The following is an 8079-nucleotide window of genomic DNA, read 5'->3' as shown; positions in this document are numbered from 1 at the left end:
GTCAAACACTTATATGTAATTAAACACCAAAAAAGCCAGAAGTGGAGTTTTGACTCAAGCAATAGAGTACTAGCTTTGGAGGTAGGTGGGAAAGAAAGACAACTGTTCAGGGACAGGGTCCAGCCTCTGAGTTCCTGCCCCAGAAAAAGCTCAAAATAAACAAACAAGCAAACAATACAAACCCTGGGTATTTCTTTGGGACTTACCTTAAAGGAGTAGATTTGCTGATCATATTCAACTGTATCCTGCTTTTTTGGAATCCGTATTGCTATGGTAAACTCAGGACCAGAAAAAAGGAATTGAAAACTGACTCCTGCAACAAGAGAATCATCTCAGGAGTGAAAAATCCATCCATAAGACACTTTAAAAACCTCCATATCTTTGTTTCTTTGCAGAAGAACACTTTTAAAACAAAGTTATTTCCTTTTGTTGTATGCTGGCCTTCAAATGGCATATTGTTTTCTTTTGTAATACTTTCAACCAGAAGTTTACAAAAAAGTTTTATATGAGTAAAAACACACAGAAAAATCAGGGACTTTTTTGTACAGTAAAAAAGAAAGCAAAAGTTAACCTGAACTTTGTCATTCTTTTATGTTCAATTCCTCTCCTGGGATCTATTATTTATTGGGCAGTTGTTTCTTTGAGGATTTGTTGTTGGGGGATTTATTTTTTTTTTGAGTTCCAGGTATATTTTAGATATGAGACCCTTGTCCATTGTATGGGCTAGTGAAGATCTTCTCTCAATCTGTGGGCTTTCTATTGATCTTGCTAGCTATGCCCATTTCCATACAGAAGCTCTGCAACTTCACGCAATCCAATTTGTCCCACCTTTCTTTGATTTGTTGTGTTCCTGGTCTCTATTAAGAAAATTTCGGCCTGCACCAAGGAGACCTAGGGTTTCTCCTATTCTATCATGTAATGGTTTGAGTGTCTGATTCGACTCCGAGGTCTTTGATCCATTTGGAGTAGATTCTGGTGCTGGGTGATATATAAGGATTTAGTTTTAGTTTTGTACAAGTAGTTAACCGATTTTGCCATATACTGAAGAAGCTGTCTTTCTTCCATTCCACTTTTTAGCTCCCTTATAGAAAATTAGATGGCTATAGGTCTGAAGGTTCATTTCTGGGTTTTCTATTCTACTCCATTGGCCCTGAGGACTGTTCTTGTGCCAGTACCAAGCTGTTTCAATTACTATGGCTTTATAGTAGAGTTCGAAATTTGGTATGAATATTCCTCCAGCACTGTTCTTTCTTTTGAGTATCATTTTTGCTATGAGGGGTCCTTTATTGTTCCATATGAATTTTTGGATTGACTCTTCTATTTCCTTGAAAAAATGGCAAATAATATTTAATCAATTACTTTGACCAATTATTTTACCAGAAGAAAGAAGGAAAATATTATTCAAAATCAATTGACTTAAAAGTATGAAAAAAGGGTAGTGAAGAGAGATTAGAGAAAAGATAGAAGATTGTTTTCTCTCCAGTGTAGTAGTGGGTTCTTTTTCTTGTTTCTGCCATTCTATCTTCACAAGCTATCAAGTGTGCATGAGGAATGGATTATCCAGTTCAGACAGAGAACTCGTTTAAAAAAATACTATTTTCAGCAGATGTAGGTGATTTATATCCTTAGACAATCTATTTAAATCTGTTAAAAATTCTCCCCTATCCCAAACTTCCCTCTTTGAACAGCTTTGTTTGCTTTCTCAAGACTGCTCTTCATTAACTGCTTAAAATTTTGAGAGGTCATTTTCATACACCCTAGAGATTGCTGTTTGGTTGTGATTTTTGTGTGTTTTTGTTTTTTGTTGTGTTTTTTAACTGAATTTGAAAAGGTTATGCCAGTTTGTTACAATTAAACCTGTCCATCTAATTGTCCAATCCTCCTGGATCAGAGTCACTCATTCCATCATTCTCAAGCAACCCTTTCTCCAAGATTTAGTTTTGATTTACCACTTCCTTATCACGTGTGTACATTGAGTATTCTAGCTGTACTTGCCCCTTATTCATTTTTAATTCATTCTATGCCTTTACTATAATTCCGCTCTGGTTTCAACTTCCTGATAGTCATTCTGTTAAACTATCTGTTAATACTTTGAAAGGTTTATATACATTCCATGGAGTTTCAATCCTGCATATGCTTGAACTGTTGTCAGCTTATATTTCCATAATTCATTCATCGGCAGTAACAATTTGCAAGTCTGGAGACATGAAGCACCTAAACATGATTTTATTTCATCCATTTGGAAGATTAATCTTTAGTCAAAAAGAATGTTAAAAATGGCTTAGAATGTATTCCTAACTACCAATTTTTATAAATGGGTTTGTACAATCTTGTGATTGTTTTATTTTACATGGGATAATATTTTCTACTACCTATAAGTTTTCAAAAAAGAAGAAAACTAAAATTTATTCTTATAGAGGAATATGATAGAAATAGAAGACAGATTTTATTTTTGTCATATCTCTGATGAGAACCCATATTCAAGACTTAAAGTCATATTTCTTACTATGTTGGACAGATAGGGTAAGCATACAATAACATTTCTTACTATTTTAGACAGATAGGGAAACATAAAATAACATATGATAAGGCAACTATTTGTGACTTTTTAAAATGTACCTTATTAAATGATGAAATTTACTTTATTAGCTAAAGTTTGGGTTGGAAATTTCAGAGGCTGATCTACTTAATGCACTTCTGGAAGGCCCCTACTTAACAACACAAGTTGTGTGTGGTTCTATTTCTACACTTTAATGAATGGTTGAACGTGTTTGGCATTAGTGCTGGGTAAATAATTCAACTCTATTGTAACTTGTTCCCTACACTTGAAAAACTTGTAATGTCACTAAATATCAACTACTTGTCAAATGTTATTTTGGCTAATGTGATTTTAAAAAGTTTATTTGAAAAGGAATACACTTTCAGGAGATTAAATGTAGATTAGCATTGGTTTGAGAGTGATATTTTCATTCTGCAGAACCATGTTGTACTGAAGGCCCAATGTTTTGAAGCACTAAGGAACTTCTCAATGTTTTTCTGAATTACATTTGACTTCTAAGTCAATTTTTCCGGGCCTTGGTAGACCAATTATGGATCTATCCTTTCAGGAACTATTTTTTAGCCCACTTATACTGGACTAAAATCTTTCATTAATCATAGGGAAGGGGAATCAAAAATAATCTTATGGCACTTTGTGATCTTGTTCAATCATATGGGCTGTTCATCTATAAGATGAATGTTTGAATGATAATACTTCTCTCAAATTTTGTGATCTCATCCTTCATTTTAAGTTGCCTTGCATTTTGAAATTGCTTACTGCTAATTCTTGCATCTCAAGGAATCGGGGCCCTGAAATAAAAGAAATGAGAAACTGAGATGGGTCTTCAATTACTTTGTGTTGGCATGTTGCATGGTCCTTGGTGAGAAGTCTTGCCCCTGTTATCTGATGACACAGGTAACTGGGATCTGGGATCCTGTGACCCATGGGTCCTGAAGAAGAAGAATATTTTTAGACATCTTATCAGCAAATTTGGGCATAATCTGTAGGAATGCTTCAGAAATATGGAGAAAAACAATTTGGGACCAGTGAGTTAAAACAATAAACAGAGCAGCAGTGTAAATCCCTTATAGATTAGAGGAAAACAAAATTTTTTTGGCCATGTGAATTCAGAAGACCAAGAACAGTTAGAATGTACCACAAGTTTATACCAAAGACATTGCATTGATACTTTTTCTATTCTAATATATATTTTAAACCTAATTATGTATATTCCAATCCTGTTTACTTGAATAAATAAATATCAATTTATTTGTCAAATTATCATCTAATTCTAGTAAGTTTCACAGTGTGAAATACAAAATCAGCACATATAAATATAAAATATATAACTATATGTAATATAATAAATGTCACATGTTTTGCATTGTTCACTTGTGGTTACTGCAATAAAGGCAACTCTGTTTTAAAGTAATATTCAATTATCTCTACATCATTGTTTGATAGAGTTAGACCTAAAGCTTTACCATTTGTAAATTTACAGCCTGGAGGCAAGAGGAAACACTGTGATTAAAACATTACCAATTTAAGGCATAATAACAAGGAGAGACATATGGACTTCTCCTGAAACTATGAAAATATTTGGTGATAGAAAGGCAATAATGTAAGTTCCTGCCTGGTTGGATGGTAGGCAGGCAAGACATTGTTAACATGCATATGAACAATTTTCTCACCTTCTTGGCTTTAGCTACTCTTGAAATGGTAGGTATAATAACCAATTGTATTTTGATAAAATATCTTTTAGTCTGAACAGTTCTGCCTGAACTGTTCATCTCTCTATGATCCCTTATAACTAAGATTAGTTTTGTTCAAGTAGGACCATCTATGCTGTCAAGGTAGCATAGTCTGGTTGGTCTTTTCCTACATGGAAGAAGGGTAAAGGGTTAGGTAGACCTTTGTGCAAGTAAGACCTCATTTGGGAAAATGTCAGCTAAAGAATTTAGAAGTAGCTCTTAAGCAAGGCTTACTTTGAATCCTTTAGCTCCACAAAGCTAATTTGAGAAAGCCAGCACCTTTGGACCTAGATATAAATAATTGAAAGTACGATCAAATTCCAAGTGAAAAAGACTTAAAATAGTCATCGACAAAAAAAGATTTCAAATGTGATAAATCAACTGGACAATATAATTTTTCCCCACTATTCACAGAATTTTAAGTAAATAAGATAAATAGCATTGTTAGGAACCATAATGTTTCCTTGTTATAGTAGGCACCCATAGATATAAGCCTCTATAAAGATTGCATCATTAACTACTTAAATTTAGAGAATACTACATGCTTCAGCAGTATGTATACACAAATTACAATACAGAGATTAACATGGCACTTGCACAAGGATGATATGAAAGTTTGTGAAGTATTCCATATTTTTCATTCTTCAGATGCAAGAAATGAAAAACAGTTATTAAAAAGTTGATTACAAAATTATAAGTGTAACAATACACGTAATTCATATAATTAAATTTAGTTTGACATCAGTGTATTAAATCTTCACCTTAGAAAGAAAGGCGTTTGCATAGCATAAATTTCACAAAACTTTTGAAATTAGATAACATTGTCATTTTATCCCAGAGAAAATTATTAGGACCTAGGACAAAAAGGAATCTTAAGCTGTTTCTATATGGAATGCAATCTGAAAGGACACATTATTGAACCTATATATTTTAAATAATGTAAAATTCAAGTATATCTAGGAGAGAATAAAATACATTATGAACATTATACAAACATAGAATATAGGAAATTTTAACATATACTTTTTCAGAAAAGCACCAGAAATACTTTAGTTTCTGTATTACTCATTTCAACAGATAAAGCTAAAATTATTTCTGATTAAAAAATCACAAACTCTGTATGAATTATTATACATGTATACAAAAACACTTGAATACACTTTGACATCCAATGCAGGCAATTCTCTTGGAAGAATTCCGCTGAATCCATGAATTTTTCCAGTAAGTTATTTGTGTTGCCAGGAGGTTGTCGCTCATGCCTGTAATCATAGCTACTCAGGAGGCTGAGATCTGAGGATCACGGTTCAAAGCCAGCCTAGAAAGGAAAGTCTGTGAGACTCTTATCTCCAATAAACCACTAGAAAACCTGAAGTGGAGCTGTGGCCTAAGCAGTAGAGTGCTCACCTTGAGCTGACCACAGGCATAGTGCCCATTCCCAGAGTTCATGCCCCATGTCTGACAAAAAAGATATTGCTCTTATTTGGATTGTGAAATTATTTTGTATGGACACAAAGGATAGGCTTGCATTTTTGAAATTTAAGAAACTTAACCCGACCATTAGGACTTAGGAGAACAATTTGTTCAGCCTTCCACAACTTCATAGAGATAATGATATATACTTATCCTTTTGGCAATATCAAATGCAGTTTCTTCTAAATTGTACTTCAGGCCTGGTTTTATATAACCTTTGTTAGAAGGAGATCCAGCATATTTTTGCTATCTCAATTCTCCGCAGCAAGATGTAAGGGGGTCAAGAGGCCTTTAGTTTGGGCATTGGTATCTGTATCATGATGAAGTAAGAAAGAAGCCACTCTGGTATTATTCTATGTATGTGCACTGTGCAGGGTTGTCCAGTCATCTACAGTTATTGCATGGGCCGCTTGAGCCACCAACTCATGGACAATGTCTAAGTTTCCACTGTAGGCTTCCAGATGAAGAGGGGTACACTCATCATCATCCCTAGTATTCACATGTGACCTTTTTGGAAAGTAGTCTCTGCACTGTAGTAGGCCTAATATTTGCGGCAGTCCAATGAAGAAATTTGCTTAGATCCTTCTCCATTTTTTTCTTGTAATTGATACCATTCCTTACTTTTTTATCTTGTTCCTCATCTTCCTAAGAATTGCCAAACCAGAGACTTTGAGTGCCAGTGGGAATGAGGTGTCCATGTATTTCCCTAATAGTTCACATTGGTTGAACTGGTCCGAAATGTCTGGTGAATTTTCTGTATATGTTTTTTCACCACGATTTATTTTCTCTTTTTCAAATTTTACTATTCAAAATTATTCTAACTGGAGAGTAGGGAATTGATGGAGTGCAGAGGAAAGATGTTCCTCCGTATTCAAAGGTACAGACTGAAAATGAGGACGAGTGATCTCTTCATGTGTAGCTTATTCTAGGAATGAAAAAATAGGAAATAATGCCTTCTATATAAATGATTTGTGAAATGGCAGAGCAAAAAGTGAAATGATAAAACCAAAAATATAAAAGCAAAATAAATAAGGATAATTATGGAACAATCATATTATCTATGAGAACCATGAAAGAGAGAGAAGTGTGACAAAGATGTGCAATGACATAACTAGCCAAAAATCCATGCCTCTGATCAATTTATAGAGCAAACAAAATTTTATTTTTTAAAAAAGATGGAAATAGAATTTATGTATTTACTTGAAATGAGTAAATACATTTTTAGTAGCCTACATAAAGAGACATAGCTTTGACCAAATTACAGACAATAATTTAAATCCTTGATAATTCTCTTAACAGATACTATTGAAATTAGTTGAATCACACTTTTCCTATACAATGAAGAAATAGGTCAAAGCTAGTAAAGCAGCTAGTGAAGTTCCCACCTTTCTCCCTAAACCTAATAATTTCTGGTTTGTAAAATTCTTCTTTGCTGTTCTGAGCCCATTAATACATAATTTTTGATGTTGAATAGACTGTATCTTTTGAATTAGATTGTATCTGCAGACTTTTGACTGTGCAATTACAGGACTTTGGATGATGCTTGTCTTAAAATGGTGTTCTAGTACAAAACTGGCATTGCTTTCATACCAAATGGGAAGAACAAGCCAGAAAAACAAAAGAAAAATGGCAATTCCGGGTATCTCAACTCCCATTCAAAATAATCAGGTGACAGAACAGATAATGAATAATGCAGAGGAGAGTTCCCAAAAAGCTCTACAAACACTATTGGCAAACATGGTGAATGAAAAGATTAAAAACCTGCAAAGGACTCAGTGTGAGCATAATAGGAAGAGAGAGGAGGCAAACCAAAGATCAAAACAGCTCTTGGGCATGAGGAAGCTACTCTACGGTTAATACTGGAATTGCGTGAGCAGGTTGAGAACACTCAAAGTGACATAAAGGAATTGTGTGAGCAGCCTGAGAACAATCAAAGAGAAAGAAAGAAATTTCATGAGCAGTCTGAGAACAAAGAGAACTACAGGAGTTGCATGAATGTGAGGAAGCTAATCAAAGAGTAATACAAGAATTGGGAGAATGGGATGAGAATAGACAAAGATTACTAGAGACATTCATGGAATCCATAAACAGACAGCTGAAAGAAGTCAGGGAAACCACAAAGGGAATGCTGAATGGATCCCAACAGAAGGAATGGGAGTCCAAGGAAACCATAACCAATTAACTAAATGATTTGCGAATAAACACTGAACACCAAATTAAGGAAGTATAGAAGTTCATACAAGATCTAAAACAAAGCTCCAACAAAGAATTTGAAGCCATCGAAGACGACCAATTAAAAGGAAAAGATAAAAAACAAAG

At 34.2% G+C, this 8079-nt stretch overlaps 1 pseudogene; it reads left to right on the top strand.

Annotated features, from left to right (window-relative positions):
- Nucleotides 1-4831: 4831 nt before the first annotated feature.
- Nucleotides 4832-4928, top strand: LOC138811578 (U6 spliceosomal RNA; annotated as a pseudogene).
- The last annotated feature ends 3151 nt before the right edge of the window (nucleotides 4929-8079 follow it).

The sequence above is a fragment of the Dipodomys merriami genome, unplaced genomic scaffold (assembly GCF_024711535.1).
Source record: "Dipodomys merriami isolate MVZ:Mamm:240054 unplaced genomic scaffold, mDipMer1.0.p SCAF_536, whole genome shotgun sequence".
Taxonomy (NCBI): Eukaryota; Metazoa; Chordata; class Mammalia; order Rodentia; family Heteromyidae; genus Dipodomys; species Dipodomys merriami.
The sequence above is the reverse complement of the archived record's forward strand: the minus strand, read 5'-3'. Positions and strand labels throughout refer to the sequence as shown.